General features: G+C 39.0%; 1 non-coding gene across 1 annotated transcript; it reads right to left on the bottom strand.

Annotated features, from left to right (window-relative positions):
* Nucleotides 1–8,303: 8,303 nt before the first annotated feature.
* LOC134364926 (small nucleolar RNA U3) lies at nt 8,304–8,520 on the bottom strand. Its single transcript, XR_010021910.1, has one exon. It is a non-coding gene; the product is annotated as a small nucleolar RNA U3 (small nucleolar RNA).
* Nucleotides 8,521–18,282: the final 9,762 nt, after the last annotated feature.

Genomic DNA, 18,282 nt, shown 5'->3' with positions numbered 1-18,282 from the left:
GATGAGGACGGCCACTGATCGGCATCAAATAGCTATTTCAGGATTATAAAAAGCCTTCTTTCCTTAAAACTCATTAGAGCAGACAACAGCTCCTGGTTTCTGGTGCCTTCTAACTTAATAGGAAGTCTACTCTTTTCCATTTACCTCTTTACAATGAGTCCTTTTATAAACAAATAATGGTTGTGTTTCTTCTGTGTTGTACAGACCCGATAGTGTATCAGTCAGCATTCTCCAGAGATGCAGAACTAATAGGAGATCTATTTATCTGTCTATCTACCCATCCATCCATCCACCCACCCACCGACTCTGGGTGACCCACCACTGCTTAACTCACATGTCAGCTACTCTCATCATTGCTCCCAGGAAGCAGCTTTAGCTTAGCTCCTTCAAGAGCTAACCTTTAAAACAAAAACCAGAGTAACCCCTAAAACACAGAGAAGCTCCTAACCCCTGTCTTAGTCCATTTCTGTTGCTTATAACAAAATATTTGAAACTGGGTACTTTGCAAGAAAATGAAACTTATTGTTTACAGTTTTGGAGGCTTGGAAGTCCAAAGTCTAGGGAACACATTTGCTGAGGGTCTTCTTTGGTGGTGGCTTCAGCAACACAGGGTATCACATTGTGAGATGGCAGAAGCAGAGAGAGATTAACCTCTTCATTCACTCTCCTTTTAAAGCCACCAGAACCACTCCCACTATTCCAAGAATGGATCAATCCATTCATGAGGGGGACAGTCTTCACAATCCAATCACTTCTCCAAGACCCCACCTTCCAAATACCACAATAGCATCTCCCACCCTCTTAATACTCTCATAGTGGGGGTCAAGTTTGGGGGGGGGCATTCAATCCATCACTTACCTGACGCAGGGAGTGATGGAGTGTGAGGAGGTTGGGGGAGTGGAGGGGCTGGACAAAAAGAGCCTACATCCAAGAATTCAAGGGATTGGCTCTTGCAGGAGGCAGGAAGAGAGCAGCATTATCTTCTTATTCTTTTGAATCTCCTACAATTGTGAGACAATATGTACTTAAATATCTCTATCAATTGCGCTGGCCATGATTTTTTTATTCATTTCTTGAGAAAAGCAGACCTGAGTCAGATGGCAAAGAGTGGACTTGGCAGAGAGTCAAGTATCTGGATTCTAATCATAACTTTGCTGTTATTTATATATATTTCTTGAATGAATAAACAATTTGTCTCAGTGATATGGGGTTTATCATCACCTGTTACTACCTCTGTTGCTTCACTTGTAAAGGTTTTAAAAAGTGGGAAATGACAAGGAATTCTGAATGAGTACAAAGATTGGTGACTGTGGTAGGCAGAATAATGGCCTCCTACAGATGCGCATGTCCTAATCCTCAAACTTGTAAATGTGTTGTCTTACATGACAAAGAGGAATTAAGATTGCAGATGGAATTAAGGTTGCTAATCAATTGACCTCACATTATCCTAGATTATCCAGGTGGGCCCAGTGTATTCATGATGGCCTTTAAATGCAAAGAGGTAGGCAGAAGAGTCAGTGTCAAAGGAATGTGATATGAGAAAGACTCAACCAGCCATTGTTGGCTTTAAAGATGGAAGGAGGCCCCAAGCCGAGGAATGCTAATGGGCTCTAGAATCTGGAAAAGACAAGGAAGCAGGTTCTCTCACAGAGCCTCCCGAAGGAACACAACTGTACCAACACTTTGATTTTCATCCAGTGAGACCCATTTTGGACTTCTTACTTCCAAAACTGTAAGATGATAAATTTGTGTTGTTTTAAAACACTAAATTTGCAGTAATCTGTTACGGCAACAATAGAAAATGAATACGGTTATTTTAAATGTTTTAGATGCCATCAGTCCTTGCCTTGGTTGAGTGTCCCCCTAAAACTTGATCCCCACTGTCACAGTGTGAAGAGAGTGGGATATCGTATTACAGTAATTGAAAGGTGGGGCCTTGAAGAGATGATTAGATTGTAGGACCATGCTGTAGTGAATGGATTAATAATGGTGGTCAGGGGTGTGGTTCTGAGGGCTTTAAAAGGAGAGTGCATGAGAGGTTAGTCTCTCTTTGCTCCAGGCTAAAGTTTCTGTTGTAGATAAAGAATTGTAACACAGCAAAATTGTTGGCTCAAGGACAGATGCTCTTGGACCAGGTTAACCTAAAGTTACTTGGTTGTTATGTAAACATACTAAGGAAATTGCTGTAGGAAAAGCCAGTATTTGCTAAGAACAAGCTTTTGTTGGTGGATAAACTTAACCTTTTGCAAATTGTATTATGGAATGTCACTTTGTTATTTCACTGATGTTACCAGCCTCTATTGTTAAACTGTACTTAGCCATAACTCCACCTATGTTCCTTTTCTGTAACTTTCTGGCCTAGAGAGTAAATACTGAGACAGAACCCCAGTTCAGAGTTATTTTTCCAAGGAGGAATGCCTCTCTCTTGAGGGTTCCTGGAAAATTAACCCCTCCGGGGCTTCTCACTGCTCAGAAGAAATGGGCTTTGAGTAATCCTTTTTGCATCTCCATCACCCAGGGGGAGAGGTGACAATGAGAGTGCAACAAGTACCCCCATTTGGAGCCCATCAGGAAATCTCATCTCTCCAGTGTCCAGGAACCAAACAGGGAAATTGCTGGGCCAGAGTAGATCAAAGAAAGGCAAGAGAAAAATCTATACTCACCACTCTGCTTACTCCTATAACGTGTGTGGACTCATCCTAGGGCAAAGTTATTACTTGCCTTTGAACAGTTTGCTGAGCATGATGCTGCTGTTAACTCCTGATTGAGGGGTTAAGGGAAGGAAAACAACATTTGGTGAGCTCCCACTATATGCATTGCTAGATACTTTTTACCTTATTTTACTTTATCCTCAAAACAATGCAGGGAGACAACATTGTTGTTCACATTTTGCAGGTGAAGAAATTGAGTCACAGGGAGCTGAAATAACTTGTCAAAAATCACAGAATTAGTTAGCGGAAGAGCTGCTATTCAAACCCAGGTATGACCTATCTGGCTCAAAAATCATCACTCTTTTTGCTGGGTAGATATACTATGGCAAACTAGAGAGTCCAAATCTCTACTTTTGTTTTTGCTTCTGGTAGCTGCTTCTATCCATTACAGAAGGACTTTGGCCTTGAACTTTTAAACTAATTCTTTAGTGTAAGCATTGCTATTGCACAGTGTGTTAGTCCAGGTCCTCCAAGAAGAAGACATCAAGAAAGGATTAAATGTGCAGAGAACATGGGACAAGAGCAGGAGAAGGTTGAGAGCCATCAGATTGTGAAAAAGAATAGGAAGAACAGGAGGAAGGTTGGATGGAAGCATCCCAAACCACTGGACAGTCCAGGGAAGGTTTGGCAAAGCCTTTGGGGAGTCCTTGAGCCAAAACTGGCCATGGGAGTAGTCCCACAGCTCCCAGGAATAATCCTGCCTTATTATCCCTACCCTGCTCAGCCATTGGCTGGGAGAGGCTATGGGCAGCATGGTCACAGTGCAAATGCTGTGATGAACAAAAAAGTGAAAGACAACCCACAGAATGGGAGAAAATATTTGCAAATTATATATCTGAAAAGGGACTTGTCTCTAGAATATATAGAGAACCGAATTCAAAAATAAAAAGATAAATAACCCAACTAAAAAGTAGATGAAGGGCGTGAATAGAAATTTCTCCAATGAAGATATACAAATAGTCAATAAGCATGAACATATGTCCAATGTCATCCATCAGTAGAAAAACGCAAATCAAAACCACAGTGAGATATACTTCACCGCCGCTAGGATGGCTATAATAAAAAAGATGGACAATGACAGGTGTTGGCAATAATGTGGAGAAACTGGATCCCTCATGCATTGCTGGCAGAAATGTAAAATGGTGGAGCTTCTTTGGAAAAGAGTCATGAAGTTCCTCAAAAAGTTAAATATAGAGTTATCATGCAGCTCAGCAATTCTAGTCCTAGGTACATACCCAAGAGAATTGAAAACACTATGAGCGTAATTCATATTAGCCCAAAGTGGTCATCAGCTGATGTATGGATAAACAAAATGTGGTGTATCCATACAATGGAATATTATTTGCCCTTAAAAAGGAAGGAATTTCTGACACACACTACAGAATGGATGAACCCTGAGGACATTATGCTGAGTGAAATAAACCAGTCACAACAAGACAAACATTGTATGATTCCACTTGTAGGAGGTACCTAGAGTAGTCAAATTCGTAGAGACAGAAAGTAGAATGGTGGCTGCCCGGTCTGGGAGGAAGAGGAAGTGGGGAGTTGTTGTTTAATGAGTACAGAGTTTCAGTTTTACAAGATGAGAAGAGTTCTGGAGATGGGTGCACAACAATGGGAATGTACTTAACACTGCTGAACTGTGTATTTAAAAATGGTTGAGACAGTAAATTCTATGTAGTGTAAATTTTGCCACAATTTAAAAAATGGAAAGAGAAAAAACAATGAGACACTCATATATGCCACAACATGTATGAACCTTGAAAACATTGTGGTAAGCAAAAGAAGCCAGACACAATAGCCACATGTTGTATGATGCCACCTATATGAAATATTAAGAACAGGCAAATCCATACAGACAAAAAGTAGGTTAGTGGTTGCCACAGCTGGAGGGAGTAGCAAATGGGAAGGGACTGATAATAGGCACAGAGTTTCCTTTTAGATGTTTAAAATGTTACAAAATTAGATAGCGGTGATGGTGGCAGAACTTTGTGTATATGTTAAAAACCACTGATTTGTACGCTTTAAAAGGGTGAATTTTATGATATGCGAGTTTGTCTCAACAAAGATGTTATTTTTTTCAAAAATGCCACGATCAATTTCAGAGTGCATCAGCCGCTGGGGCCCATCCATTATGCTCCCTGTAGGTGCTGGTCCACAAGGTGCATTTTCATGACTCCCACACACGATGCACTATTACAAGTACATTTTTGGTGTTGATCATGATAATAGTTATCCAAAATGCATTCAGTGCAGACCTGAACGGGGTAATGGACTAAATGATTTCTTCCAAAGATTTCTTTTTCTAGCATTCAGTAAGTGCATGGTCCCGGGTTTTCACGGAGGATATATGAGTTTTGATGCTGCTATCTCATTGCTGCAACCATTTTGATTCTTAGAGACAAAGGATATATCAGCAGAAAATGTGAGATGATTCATGTCTATTCTGTGACCCTAACAAACATGAAAAGTAGTATGAAACAACTTAATATTTTCAACTGCTGGCAGAACCACACTTATGCAACACTTTCCCTGACATTGTTACTGCCATATCCTTACTTGGGGCAAATCAACTGGAAAAATGGAAGGATGGGATGAGCTCCAAAAAAAGAGGGGAAGGCTTGTGGCTCAAGTCACTTTGTCATTCCTTAAAGTTCCAGATTTACTAGTTTAAGTAGAAAATAAACCAAAACCTAATTTTTAAGAGAGCTTCCCAGTGGGGTGGGAGAGATAAAAGGGGGAGGGAAGAGTGATAGAAGCTAGACATCCCTGAAATTACCTTACATAGAGATTGGACTCCGAAATAAAAATGGTATACATGATTAAGACAGAGTAAAATAACTACAAAAATTAAAAATAAAATTAGTTAACTCAGTTGTGGATTGAGTGGGTGGCTTAATCACACAGAGAACTATTTTGAGGTACTTTAAAACATCAGAAGTTGACTGGAATGTGCCTTAAGACAAAAAGAATTGCAAAAACAACAAACAAACAAATTTTTTCTTGTAGTCATATAGTTAGTAATAATATCGGTGTAGATATTCTAAACTATTATATATGTAATAGGATAAAGCAAATAAGTGGCTGTTAATTCATTAGGAGTCAAGATTTTCAACATAAGAGAGTTATGGGTATAAATTAGAGTAGTAAAAACCATTGAATACTAAATTTGAATTAGAAACATAAGTTCATGATGCATTTTCTTTTGAAAATTGTTCCCTAGTTCTAGCTATTAGAAAGGCCTAGGAACCATAATGAATCCAGTATCAACGATCTATCCTAGCACCCTGGCTGTGGTCTCTAAATATAATATACCACCAAAAAGAACCAGGGATTCTCAAGAAAATGGCTAATTAACTTCAGCAGGAAATTATTATGACAAGCCCATGACATCTTGTCATATTAGAAAGCACGGAAGCTATAAAAAACTATTGGGGTCATGACAAAAGAGTTCAGAGGAAACAATTTGAAGAGGCTCCCACAGACCAAATGTGGGGACAATTCAAGCATCAGGATGAATAATAATTGCAATGGATTGAAACATATTATAACCAATGAGTTTATAGTGATACTAAACAAACAAAAATTATTGATCATCTTTTGAGAATGCTAGAAAACCAACTCATTTTTCTGGAAAAAAATAAGAATCAAGCATTTATTCCACCTTTCCTGTATAAATTATACCTCAGAATAATCAAATTGTTGGTGACAAGAAGTTTTTCTTGATAGATTTAAGCTAATAAATGAAGAAGGAATTATAGAAATAGAATATGATCAATTTGGGGCTCCCTAATGAATGGATGTAGACGATGATCATCAATGCAACTATATCAAACTAAAAAGCTTCTGCACAGCAAAGGAAACAATCAACAGAGTGAAACGGCAGCCTACAGAGTGGGAAAAAATTTTTGCTAACTATGCATCCAACAAGGGATTAATATCCGTAGTATACAAGGAACTCAAGCTACTACACAGTAAAAAACAAATAATCAAAAAATGGGCAAAGGAGCTGAATAGACATTTTTCAAAGGAAGATGACATGCAAATGGCCAACAGGTACATGAAAAAATGCTCAGCATCACTAGTCATCAGGGAAATGCAAATTAAAACCACATTGAGATATCATCTCACCCCAGTTAGACTGTCTATAATAAAAAAGATGGAGAATAACAAATGCCGGCGAGGGTGTGCAGAGAAAGGAACACTCCTACGCTGTTGGTGGGACTGTAAATTAGTATAATCACTATGGAAAACAGTATGGAGGTTTCTCAAACAAGTACAGATTGATCTTCCATACGATCCAGCAATCCCACTTCTGGGTATATACCCAGAGGAATGGAAATCATCATGTTGAAGGGACACCTGCACTCCCATGTTTATTGCAGCTTTGTTTACAACAGCTGAGATATGGAACCAACCTAAATGTCCATCGATGGATGATTGGATAAGGAAAATGTGGCATATATACACCATGGGATACTACTCTGCCATAAAAAAGAATGAAATTCTCCTTTTTGCAACTACATGGATGAGCTTTGAGAAACTTATGTTGAGTGAAATAAAGCACAGAGGGATAAATACCTCATGTTCTCATCAGTGGGAGCTAAGAGAGAAAGTAGGAAGGAAAGAAAGCACAATGGTATGTTGGACTTGCAGAGGGAGAGAACATACCTAGGGATACAAAGTGGAGTGGCGGAAAGGGGGATGGGGAGGGAGGTTGGGAATAATTGGGTGCCGGACACTGGGCATAATCGGAATTAGTAGTTATAGGCATGCCGTCAGTATGGATCTGGCCATCACATCTTGGGCACGAGTGGTGACAATCAGCTTTGTATCTCATGAATATTCATAATCAATAAAAATGTACTAAGAACAAATAACTAAATAAATAAAAATTTTAAAAATGGGCTGCTAACATTGCAGAGACTAATAGACATTTTGTGCCCTCTAGTGGAAGTTCACCATTAATGAAGTATTATTTCCTTATTTTTAAATTTTTAAAATTCTTATTTATTTTATTGTAATAGTTGATTGTACATATATGAGGGGTACAGAGTTGAATATCAGTACCTGTGTGCAATATGTGATGTTCAGATCAGGGTAATCAGTATATTCAACATTATACAAAGTAGTCGTTCTTTGTGGCCCTTTTCCAATTCCTCCCTCACCCTCCCCCACTCCCACCTCTCCTAACCTCAGTTCTGCTCTCTCCTTTTGAAAGCTCAAGGTATTATTGTGACTGCTTTATGTTTCTTTACTATTATTATTATTCTTTTTTTATTTTTAGCTCCCACTTAGGAGTGAGGACATTTGGTATTGCTCTTTCTGTGCCTGGCTTATTTCACTTAACAGGATTTTCTCTAAGTTCATCCATGTTGCTGCACAGGGCAGTATTTCATTCTTTTTCATGGAAAAGTAGTATTCCCTTGTGTAAATATACATTTTCCTATCCAGTCATCCGAAGATGGGCATTTAAGTTGGTTCCAACTCTTGGCTATTGTAAATAAAGCTGTGACAAACAGGAGTGCAGGTATATCTATTTCTTAAAAAAAAAATTTTTTTTTTTTCATTTTTAGTTTTTAAAAAACCTAAGCCACTCAGACTGTTCTGTCCCTCTTCCTCTTCTAAAGGCAGAAAACGATGTCAATGGCAATTGGCCGTTGCAGCGAAGCAACCCCGAGCGCCGGCTCCACGCCCAGGAGAGCGCGCTCTGCCTCCGCCTCCGCCTCTTCAGTTTCCTGTGCGCTGCAAGTGCAGAGAAACTTCTCTGGAAGTGAACTATAGGAACGATCCCTGAAAGTGTGGTTTTATTTTTTATTAAAACATTATTGATTATACATATTTGTGGGGTACAGAGTTATATTTTAATTCATGTGTACAATGTGTGGTGATCAAGTCAGGGTAATTAGCATATTCATTATTATAAAACTTAATCATTTCTTTGTGACATTTGTGACGTTTGAGGACATTCGATATCCTTCTAGTCATTTCATAACATGTAGTAAATTACTGTTAATTATAGATGCCTAGCTTGACTGTACACCAATAGTATTCTTGATAAACAATCAAACCTGAATCCAATACAGTAGCCACCAGCCACAAGTGTCCATTTCAATTTCCATTTCAATTAACCTCTATGTGCTATCCAATATGGTAGTTACTAGCTACTTGTGGCTTTTAAAACTTAAGTTACTTAAAATAAAAGCCGTTCAGTTTCTCAGTCACACTAGCATACTAGCCAAATGCGCAGGTATGGAACATATCTACCATAGAAAGTTCTATTGGACAGGGATGAAAATCTAACCACCAGTCCAAAGAAAGTGCAGGGCTGAAGAATGTAATTCACACAGTATGAGGATTCAATAACCAAATCCAGGATGTGGGAAACTCTTAGGACAAATGACCGGGTTCTTTCAACAAATAAATTACAAGGAGGAAAAAATGGAAGGAGAAAAGTACCTATAGATTAAAAGAGATGAAGGAAAACATCAACCAAATGCAAAGCATGGGTCTCATTTGAAGCTTGGTTGTAAAACTCTGAAAAAACATTAATGAGGCAATTGGGTAAATTTGAACACTGACTGGATGTTTGTTGGTACTGATGAAATATTGATATTTTTCATGATGTTTTAATTACGTTTAATAAAAGATTTCTTACCTTTTAGAGATATATTGTGAAATATATACAGAAAGAATAATCTGGTGTCTAGGTTTAGCTTTAAAGTAATTCAGTTTGGAGAGAAAGTGGATCAGGGCATATATGGCATAAGATTTGCCATAATGCTGATAACTCTTAATGTTGGAAATTCCATTAAACTATTTTATTTTTTGTATATTTTTGAAATTTTCTATAAGTCCTAAAATTACTGGTTTATTTTTTAGAGTCATAAAGTAGGTCTGAAACCTATTTTTAAAAATATTTTCTGCTGTTATATCTTCTTTATTCTCCATGTCAGAATGTTTAGAGTGTAGAAAAGGTAAGACAGACAGGCATGAAACAGGCTGGCATGTTTAGGAGACCTCACACACAGTGCCTGACTGCACTGTAGGTGTTTATTAGTAAAATTCCTGTGTATTTCAAATAATTACTGTCTTATTAATTGGACATTTCAATTCAGTTGAACAAATTCAATTCAATTAACTTTCAGTCCCATTTAATTAATGCCTAGCAAAGCAAATGAATAACCGAAAATATTCTATCATTTGAGCACTTTCTATGTGCTTAACATTCCCCCAGAGTCTGTGGGGGATCCAAAAGAAAAATAGGGAAAACTATTAAAGAATTACTGGGTTTTGTTAGGTAGGATTTACATGTGTAGAATAATTACAGAGAATGATCAGAAAATTCCCACAGATGGTAAAAGAGCAGAGTTGAAAAGAGACTTGGGAAAAAAAAGTAGGCTGAGGTTTTGTTCTAATCTTATGTTGTTGGTAATGTCAGCTAACACTGAGGGCTCAGTACATAAAGGTCTTTGCATGAAGTACTCACACATACTACCTCATATTCATAGACAGAAAAATGCAGATCCCAGTGACTTGTACAATGGATATTTTTCTTCCATATTTTAACTATAGATGCTGGGAATGTCATTCCCCAAGTTCACCTCACTCAACTTGAGCTGGTCTATGTACACACACATGTGCCTGGGGGTGGGGTGGGGGGGAACAGAGTTTAACAGGGGGTGAGATTGACCCAAAGGAAGTCCTTGGGCTGACTAACTATGGGGGGACTTGGTGTGAACAGATAGGCTGGGCCAATGTGATTCCTTCTCTAAAAAACTGATCTGCAAACACAGAAAGAATTGTCCAGTGGAGGAGGAGAGAGAAGGGAGCAAATACGGGAAGAGCAAGAAGCTGGATCACATTAATGGCTAAACACAAGTGAAAAGCTCCCATGGCCCAACAACTGCCCATTCTGTTTTCTCTAAGGTCTAGTTACTTGGAATTTTCAAGGTCTCCTTGCACATTTATCCTTGTATAGCTGGTATGAATTTTAGAGTCTCAGGACTCAGATGTGCAAAGATGTTATTCTAATTAACTGAGCCTTTGTCTTCAGCTCAGTCTCTTTTGGGTAAATACACATCAGATATGCAGTTCTCTCTTCCCTCTTCTCCTTCCTTTCTCCCTGGAGGGGTATAGATTCCAGGGTAGAAGGGAACGGGAGTGTACATGGGTGCTGGTGTCAAGAGGGAGCTCTGGTCTGTGAGCTCTTCACCCTCTCCAAGGGGCCCACGTGTCCTGGGCAATCTCCTTTCTCTCCACTGCACCCTGGCTGATGGCTCTAACAACAGTAGCTCTGAGACTGGTCCCATATTCTGCCTCTTCCTCCTTCTGTGGCCTAAGTGGTTACCTCCACTTTCTCCTGGAGGCTCAAGGACTCTTGGTTGTGTTCTGTACTCCATGCTGGCTGTATTAGTCTGTTTCTGTTGCTTATAACAAAATACCTGGAACTGGGTTCTTTGTAAGAAAATGAAGTTTTATTGCTTACAGTTTTGGAGGCTGGGAAGTCCACAGACCAGGGAACACATCTGGTAAAGGCCTGGTGACAGTGATGAAGGTCTTTCATGTGACAGTGATGCAGGGCTTTCACATGGCAGAAAATGCAGAGGAGAGGAGAGAGAGAGAGACTCTCACGTGTTCTCCTTTTAAAGCCCTCAGAACCATGCTCCTGACCACCATTATTTTATTTTTATTTATTTATTTTTTGTCTTTTTCATGACCGGCACTCAGCCAGTGAGCGCACCAGCCATTCCTATATAGGATCCGAACCAGCGGCGGGAGCGTCGCTGCGCTCCCAGCGCCGCACTCTCCCGAGTGCGCCACGGGCTCGGCCCTGACCACCATTATTAATTACGGCATTCACTATAGCATGGTTCTACAATCTAATTACCTCTTGAAGGCCCCATCTTTCAGTGATCATAATAGGATATTGCACCCTCTTTACACTGTCGTGGCAGAGATTAAGCTTTGGGGGGACATCAGTCTAAAGCACTGGCATTCACTAGATTGAGACGATGCCCTAATCTAGTTATAGAAAATCTAGAATCTGCCCGGGCCCTTCCCCCAGCCATCACAGTCTGCTCAGGAACAGTCTTGAATGCAGTACTTTATGAGGTTTGTGCTTTCCCCAGCTATAACCCTGGAGGCTGGACACAGCCCCTTTTGCTCAGGAAGTCCCCAAATGTAAGCTTTCACTCAACAGTCTGTGCTCTGCCACACACAATTTACCCCATACTGGATGAAACCCAAGTCTTGGATGAGCTCTCCTCTGCTCAAGACTCACTTTTGAGAGACAGGTGAACCGCTCTTTTGTGTTCATGCATTCTTCTCCTGCCTGTGGGCTGTTGTTCCATGCTCTCAGGTTCTGAGCTGTCTACGGAAACATAACTAGACTTGCCTCTCTCCTGCACTCTGGCCACTACAGTAGAAAACTTACTTCCAAGACTATTTTTCTTTCTGTTTTTCGTTATAAGAATCTCAATTGTAACTCAAAGCTGAGCAATGACTTGTTCTTGGCTTCATATATTCTCTTCCTAAAGATGGTGAGCATGGAAAGTTACCTTCTGTATGAAAGACGGAGGGTAATGGTTACAAAAAAGCTTGAGGAGAAAACCTCAATCGATATTGCAAAGTATTACCTGCTATATACTCATATTTACAATACTTGAGTACCTTGCTGAAGTTTCTTGCAACCTGTGTAATGCAGGCCAGAAATCCTCTTCATAATGCTGATATTTGAGGTCTAGGATAATTTCAGTAGAGATTTTCTGAGTTACAGTGAGAGAGACTCATGATCCAATCCACAGCACAACCAGTCCTTGAAATAGCTCCATTACTAGGTTTTTCTATGTAGCCAATTCTTTCAATTTTACATATAACATTAAGTGAAATCCACTGAACACCTACCCACCACATTTTTATCCATGTCTTCAATATCTATCCAAACATACTTTTTTCATGGGCATTGCTGTGGTTTCCATGTTTGTGTCTCCTCCAAAATTCATGTGTTGAAACTTAATTGTGATAGCACAAGTATTAACAGGTAGTACCTTTAGGAAGTAATTAACTCACAAGGGCAGAGCCCTCAAGATTGGGATTAGTGATCTTATAAAAGAGATGCGAGGAGCTGGTCACCCCTTTTTTAGCCCTTCCATCTCTTCCACCATGTGAGGACACTAGACGTGCCATCCGTGAGGAACAGGATGTCACCAGACACCAAGCCTACCAGTGTCTTGATCTTGAACTTTCCAACCTCTGGAACTGTGAGAAATAAATTTCTGTTGTTTGTAAATTAACCAGTCTTGGATATTCTGTTATAGCAGCACAAATGGACTAAGAAAGGCATAGACATTTATATCTAGTAAAATAAATAAAACACTGGTTTGGAATTTTTCCTTCTTTTCCAATCTATGATGAAGATATTAATAAAAATAAAAATGAAAGAAAGACAGGCTATGATAAAACGTTACGGATTTAAAAACCCAATCTATGCTAGGATTACAACTATGTAAAATGAATGCGTGCAAATTCGCGGCACAAAGGGAGCCTCGAAAATGGAAACCAGATGACTTTTTAGTGCTGTGGGATTGTCATTTTTTTAACTCTTAAAATTATAGTTCATATTATCATGTTACTAAGTAGAGGAAACATTCAAAAGCATATAATAATATGGACTTAGAAAGATAGCTTTTAAAGACTGAGAAGAAGCAGGAGAGAAAATAGAAGAATAAGGACTAGATAATCTTTAAATCTTCGTAAATTCTAAGTAACCAATTATTCTTTGCTGGGAAGAAATGACAAGAAATCTATGAAATTTAGAAATTGCATTAAAACAAAGTTGTAAAGACTTTCACCTTTAGCCTGTGGGTAATTCATTTTGTTGAATGGGTGTGCAGAAAGGAGACTGTTTCCCTCACACAGAATCACTGAGATGTCTAATTTGAGGTTAGATCCCTTTTTGCAGAAGACATTTCTTGTCTGCTGAATACAGTGAACGCCAGGCCTTTCCTACTAGCTCTCTCCCTGGATTATTTGCTTACTCTGGGAATGAAAGGATGGCATGATTTATGAACCAGAAGTTGTTATTCTTTGCCTGCATATCATGTTGGCCTTTTTTGTAAGAAAAATCACAAGAATATATAAAAGTTTTTTATGAATAGAACCCTTTATTTCTAGGAGAAAATGGAGGGAACAGTTTGGGGCTTTGGGGCCGCCCGTTGCTCCCGTGTGAACACCTCCCACTGCCTTGACTTTATTCTGCTGAATATGCGGTGCCAGGATTTACATGACCGCTGTGGGGAACAACTGGATTTAGCATAAGTAAGAATAACTGCCTTTCCCCTGGGGAGAGGCAAAAAGGATAAGTGCATAAGGTGCAGAGACAATATTATCCGGAGTTATATTCCTGTTCGACTCTTTTATTCACTCTGAATCCTGGATTCTGTTGCAAATCTTAAAAGCAAGAAGCTAGTTGGCCTGGAGCCAAGTATGGGATTAGAGAAGAGTCTATTTTACTTTGGGCTACAGATGGGTTTGTTAGTAATTGTTCTACACCTGACAAATATGGCCATTTGGATTAAAAATTGTTTTTTTTTATAAATTGATAGTACTAGGAAAGCACAAATTATTAACAGTTTGAATCAGGCAGAGCTAGGCGAGTTCCCACCACAGTTTCTACCTGGGAATGCAGAAGACATCTGTGCCCACCTGTTTCTGCTTTGCTGAGCATTCTGTCTGCACTGTGTTCTCTGGGTTTGAGTTGGACTGTTATTATTTTCTTAATAACCTGCATTATTAGGTAACTTTTACTTTAACACCCCAAAACCAAATGATCTGTTTTTCCTTTTTGCTCTCATCTCAAATATACTTTTCTTTTTTTCCCATAAAGTACACTGCATTGGTTGCATGATCTCATTTTGAACTCAGGCAGACCTGGGTTGGAACCTCAGCTACCCTGCATGCTACGTACCTTTGTGATCCCAGAGAAATGACTTAATTATTCTTCACTTCAATTTCATCATTGATAATATGAGGAATAAATATAGTACACATCTCACTGGGTTTTGTGAAGATTAATGAAACAATGTAAAGAGCATTTTGCATTGCACCTAGTAATGGTAAGTACTCAACAAAATTTTATCTTGATCGTTATCATGGGGTAAAGTGGTATTCAGAGGGAAATGTATAGCTTAAAGACTGATATTAAAAATAAGAAAGCCTCCCAAAACAAAATAAACCTTTAACTTAAAACATTTAGAAAATGACAATGCTTATGTTATGAATACGATGTGTTCCATTGCTGGTTATATGAAAGACTGGATGTCCAGAGAAAGTCTTCCAAAACTTTCATAGTTTTATGAAACTAAAGTTATGGATGAAATGTAAATATATTTAACATCCTTTAAAATACTTGGCTGAACTATTGGGAAAAGGAGGAAAATCCTTGCTGTAGGTAATGAGAAAGTAAACATCCAGAGGCGTGAACCTATCTAATGCTGGTGTTTGCCAGGGGGATATCTGGCTGTCCCAGGTGGTCATCTGCTGGGGAGTACAGACAAAAACATGAGGCCTGTAAAAACCTAGAGGATGAACTGGAAAACATCCTCATGAATCCAGAATCCCGGAAAGATTACACTAGATGTGTTCAAGAGCATTGAACTGGGGAGCGGTGGTGGTGGGGTGCCCTAGAGAGGGGGAGACAGAGGCGGAACTTACCTATCATCTTCAGACCTAAATGGAAAGTACAAATTGGGGAAAGAATACTTGGAGAATCTCTAACCACGAGTTTGTTATCACATGTGTTTAGGGCCAGAATTTATACCATCTGCGTTACTCATCCCCTTGCCTCCCATAAATCTAAGCCAAATATTTGGTTAAAAGCACGTCCAAATATTTGGTTAATAGTTAGGAACAGAACATCAGAATAAACCTAAAGAAGGCAGAAGAATGGAAATAAAAAGAGAAAAAATTAATGAACTGGAAAATGAAGAAAGAGTAGGGTACACCTTTTGACAAAACTCATGGAAGCAACAAATCTCTAGAGAGCTTAACCAAGAAAAAGGAGAAAACACAAACAATGTTAGCAATGAAAGAGAACATAACTCAGATGCAAAAGGACTTAAAAGATAAGAAAATATTTGGAACAACTTCACAAATAAATTTGAAAACAGGTGAATGCACAAATTCCTAGAAGAGTGATTCTCAAACTTTAGTGTGCATCAGAATCACCTGGAAAGCTTTTTAAGACAGATTGCTGGACCCCACTCCTACAGGATCTGATACAGTAGGTCTGAGATAGAGCCTGACGATTTGTGTGATCTTTTCAGCAAGTTCCCAGGTAATAAAACATTAAGAATCGCTGTCCTAGAGAATATAAATTACCAAACTCACTTCAGAGGAAACAGAAAGTATTCTACATTTCAGTGTTTTCCTACCTTTTTCATATCATGGCACATAAAAAACAAGTCTAGTATGGCACACTGGAGTAAAGGGATGAGGCTGCTTGCTCTTGGCTGGGATAACCTGCCCTTGAACTCTAGTTATTCCAGGCCCACCTTGACCCACCCGCCCTTGACATCCCCAGTAGCTGAAATATCAATATCTTGGGCTCACCTGTAATTCATACTCTGCATACCAGTGTCCCTTGGCTCACCTGATGAGAAGCTCTGTGCTAGGATTTATATTCAAGGGTTATCAATTGCAATATAAACAATTACCCCCAAAATTAGCAGATTAAAAAAACATGTATTTATTATCTCACAGTTTCTGTGGGTCAGTAATCCAGACATGGCTTAGCCGGGTCCTCTGGAGCTCTCATAAGGCTGCTATCAAGGTGTTGGCAGGTGCTACAGTCATCTTCTGGGGAAGAAGCCACTTCCGACCTCACTCACGTGGTTGTTGGCAAGAGTCAGTTCCTCCTTGGCTGTTGGTCTGAAGTCCTTATTTGCTCTCTGGTCATGGCTAGAGGCCTCCCTCAATTCCTTGCCATGTGGATCTCTCCAGAGGACAGCTTGCTTAAGCAACTCGCTCCTCACGAGAAATCAAGAAGAAGCAGAGAGAGAGGGTGGGAGCTAGGAGAAGGCAGTTTTCTGAAACCTAATCCCAGGGGTGGCATCCCATGGCTTATGGTTTATTCTACTCATTAGCAGCAATGACTCATTAGTCACTGGGTGCAGTCCACACTTAAGGAGAGGGAGTTAGTTACATAGTGGTGTGAACACCAGGAGATGGGGATCATTGGGGGCTGTCTTCTAATTCTGCTTGCCACATCAGAAGAAAAACTCCTGAGTGGTAGGGGTAATGCGTATGTCCAACCTTACTAGATAGTTCCAGATCACTATCTAGTAGTGTATGAGTGACCATTTTACAAATTCTCCCCAACACTTGCTATTGTCAGACTTTTTAATTTTTGCCAATCTGGTGAGTATAAAATAGCAATTCATTCCTTCTCTAGTGATTAATGAGACTGAGCATATTTTCTTTCTGTGAAATGCTGTTCATGTTGTTTTTACATTTTTCTATTAAAGTTTTGTCTTTTTCTTACTGATTCGAAGGAGCTCGTGTTGTATAAATTCTAACTTTGAGTCCATTATATATGTGGTGAGTATTCTCCAGTTTTTGACTTTGTTTTCACTCTCTTGATATTTTGATATATCTTTTGAGGAATGGTAGTTTTTTTATTTTAACATAGTTGAATTTATGCTTCCAGTTTTGTGTTAAGGAATCATTTCCTACCTCAAACTTAAAAAGATAATATTCTACATTTTCTTCTAAAGTTTAAGTTTTGCCTTTAAGTCCTTTATTCATCTAGAATTTATTCTTGTGTATAATGTAAGGTTGGAGCCAACTTAACTTTTCCCCCATATATCTAATCAATGAGTATTTATTAAATAGTCCTGCTCCCTACCACTAATCTGCGATGCCAGATTTATCATAGATGAGGTTTTTGTACATTCATCTATTCATGTGTCTTGTTCTGGACTCTGTTTTGGTCCATTGAGCTATCTCTGAACTTAGAACACAGTCTTAATTATTTTTTTATTTTTATTTTTATTTTGTTTATTTTTATTTATTTATTTATTTATTTATTTTTAAATTTTATTTTGTCGATATACATTGTAGCTGATTATTGCTCCCCATCACCAAAACCTCCCTCCCTTCTCCCTCCCCCCCTCCCCCCCAACAATGTCCTTTCTGTTTGCTTGTTGTATCAACTTCAAATAATTGTGGTTGTTATATCTTCTTCCCCCCCCCCCCGGTTTGTGTGTGTGTGTGTGTATGTGTGTGTGTGAATTTATATATTAATTTTTAGCTCCCTCCAATAAGTGAGAACATGTGGTATTTCTCTTTCTGTGCCTGACTTGTTTCACTTAATATAATTCTCTCAAGGTCCAACCATGTTGTTGCAAATGGCAGTATTTCATTCGTTTTTATAGCTGAGTAGTATTCCATTGTGTAGATGTACCACATTTTCCGTATCCACTCATCTGATGATGGGCATTTGGGCTGGTTCCAACTCTTGGCTATTGTAAAGAGTGCTGCGATGAACATTGGTGAACAGGTATACCTTCGA

The sequence above is a fragment of the Cynocephalus volans genome, chromosome 1, assembly GCF_027409185.1.
Source record: "Cynocephalus volans isolate mCynVol1 chromosome 1, mCynVol1.pri, whole genome shotgun sequence".
Lineage (NCBI taxonomy): Eukaryota > Metazoa > Chordata > Mammalia > Dermoptera > Cynocephalidae > Cynocephalus > Cynocephalus volans.
Note: the sequence above shows the minus strand (reverse complement) of the source record. Positions and strands in the feature narration are given on the sequence as shown.